Raw genomic sequence first — 3,132 nt, forward strand, 5'->3', positions numbered from 1 at the left:
AACTGAAAGGATCGAGAAGAGGTGTCTAGACGGGGGTGAATAGACACTCAACACTCAAAGTTGCCAGTTTTTAAGTTTTTCAAGTTGAGGTGGAGTTTAAGCACAAGTTTAACCTTTCACAATACATATCAAGCAAGCATGCAAAGAGTATATGAGCAGCGGAAATTAAAGCATGCAACTTGCAAGAAAGTAAAGGGATGGGATTGGAGTGTGCAAACGCAATTGGAGACACAGATGTTTTTGGCGTGGTTTTGATAGGTGGTGCTATCGTACATCCACGTTGATGGAGACTTCAACCCACGAAGGGTAAAGGTTGCGCGAGTCCACGGAGGGCTCCACCCACGAAGGGTCCACGAAGAAGCAACCTTGTCTATCCTACCATGGCCATCGCCCACAAAGGACTTGCCTCACTAGGGTAGATCTTCACGAAGTAGGCGATCTCCTTGCCCGTACAAACTCCTTGGTTCAACTCCACAATCTTGTCGGAGGCTCCCAAGTGACACCTAACCAATATAGGAGACACCACTCTCCAAAAGGTAATAGATGGTGTGTTGTTGATGAACTCCTTGCTCTTGTGCTTCAAATGACAGTCTCCCCAAGACTCAACTCTCTCTCATAGGATTGGATTTGGTGGAAAGAAGATTTGAGTGGAAAGCAACTTGGGGATGGCTAGAGATCAAGATTCATATGGTTGGATTGGAATATGTTGGCCTCAACACATGAGTAGGTGGTTCTCTCTCAGAAAATGAATGCTAGAAGTGTAGTCATGTTCTGATGGCTTTCCTAATGAATGAGGAGAGGGTGGGGGGGGGGGTATATATAGCCTCCACACAAAATCTAACCGTTACAGAAAATTTACCAAACTCGGTGGGACCGAATCATAAAACTCGATCAGATTGATTTAGTTCATAATGTGACCGTTTGGCATTTCGGTGGGACCGACATGTCAACTCGGTGGAACCATTTTTGTTAGGGTTAGGGCATAATATAATCTCGGTGAGACCAATTACACGAACTCAGTGGGACCGACTTTGGTAATAAGCTAACCAGCGAGTTGGTCAGGCAAACTGGGTGGGACCGATTCGCTCATTCCGGTGGGATCAAAATGTTACGAAAGGGAAACAGGGAGTTTGCAATGTGAACTCGGTGGGACCGATCGCTCATGTTGGTCGGACTGAAATGTTACGAAAGGAAACAGAGAGTTTGCAATCCCATCTCGGTGAGACCGAGATCCCTATCGGTGAGACCAAAAAGACTAGGGTTTCTGGCAGTGGCTATGTCAAATGAAGTCGGTGGCGCCGGATGGATCAAATTAGTGGGGCCGAGTTTGACTTTTGGTTTGGGACATATGTGGATATGAGAAAGTGATTGAGGGTTTTTGGAGCATATAACTAAGCACTTTGAGCAAGCAAGCCATTGAGCAACACCTCATCCCCTTTTAATAGTATTGGCTTTCCTATGGACTCAATGTGATCTTGGATCACTGAAAATAGAAAATGTAGAGTCCTGAGCTTTGAGCTTGACCCAATCCTTTGTCCTTAGCATCTTGAAGGTGTTCCACATCCTCTTGTCCATGCCACTCCACTGTTGGACTTATCTGAAATACACTAGATAAAGTATTAGTTCAATAAGAGATATGTTGACATTAATTACCAAAATCACCCAGGGAGCACTTGTGCTTTCAATCTCCCCTTTTTGGTAATTGATGACAACATACATCAAAGCTTTAAATAAAGATATAGAGAAAGACAATTAAAGATTTGGAAGGACATGTAACATGCATAGGCTCCCTTACATGTATGCAGTCATGCAAATATGGAACATAAGATCATGTGAGTGCATAGTCATGACAGAGCAAGCAATGAGTCACATGTATCTTGGCTATATGCATTAGAGCAAATGGTGTGAATATGAGAAACATACCTTCATGTTCATGAGTCCTTGCAAACAATATGTACATCAGCAAGAGATCCTCATGCACATGAGTGTGATGCATATACTTACCTTGTAGTCTTGAGCTAGCTTTGGAAGAGATGAACCTGAGTAAACAAGGTTAGACAACACAAAAACATCTACTAAACAGAGCAAGAGCAGCAAACCACAAGAGTACCAAGATTGGGATGACATGTATAGAGTGAGTACTAGGTACTCTATTTGAGTGTAGACATGTCCCCAAAGATAAAGATATGCAATGACTTCGAAGATTTCCTTCCCTTAGATGTCTTGCTCCCCCTGAATCATATTTGGGATATTGGGAGTAGATAGGGAATAGAAGATCAGAGCAAAGCAAACACACAAACAACATGAACATGTCTTTCCCCTCTAAAGACATGCAACTTCTCTCCTCTTTGAATACCAAGTAACTGGGGTCTCTCTTTCCCCCTTATGATATGATTAAGCTTTGATGTGAACTCTCTCTCCCCCTTTGACATCAATTTACAAGAAGGGTCTTGTATGGAGTGTGAGTCAATATAGGATTGGTCCTTGAGTCACATGGAAAAGTAGCAGGGAAAAATAAGGTGCTGGTAGAGGATAAGAATCATCGAGTGGAGCTGGAACAAAAAGTGCAGGATGCAAATGACAGAGTGTTTTCTCAGCATGGAGATCGGCTACACCGAGTTGTTTCCTTCGGTGGCACTGAAAAGTTTCGGTTTGACCGAAAGATGCAAGTCGGTGTGTCCGCGTTCATCACAGAGAAAAAACACTAGTCACCTCAGCTCACTAAGCAAATAAGATCTCACAAGGATTTTCAGGGAATTAACAGAAGGATTTGCAAGAATTGGATGCAGGGAAATGCAGAATAGAAATAAAAAGAACAAAGATCTAGATGAAGTTTTTTCTGAAAAGGGAAACATATATGCAAAAGAGAAATGCAAGAACAAGGAGAAACACTAGAGAACTTCATCTAGAATTGGTCGGCAACAAAGTCACCTATGTTAGAGTATATTGACTTAGGAGTCAAGTGAGGACACTTGATCATAGGTCATACTCATCGTTTAAGCTCAAAACTGGGTTGCCATTTTTTGTTTAAGAATTTTGATGTATTCACATCTTGTTGAGCTGCTTTCACCCATGACTTGCGGTAAAGCTTCTCTAAGATGGAATAACATACCTTGGGTGGTGGTGTTGATC

This window comes from Triticum aestivum, chromosome 1B, assembly GCF_018294505.1.
Source record: "Triticum aestivum cultivar Chinese Spring chromosome 1B, IWGSC CS RefSeq v2.1, whole genome shotgun sequence".
Lineage (NCBI taxonomy): Eukaryota > Viridiplantae > Streptophyta > Magnoliopsida > Poales > Poaceae > Triticum > Triticum aestivum.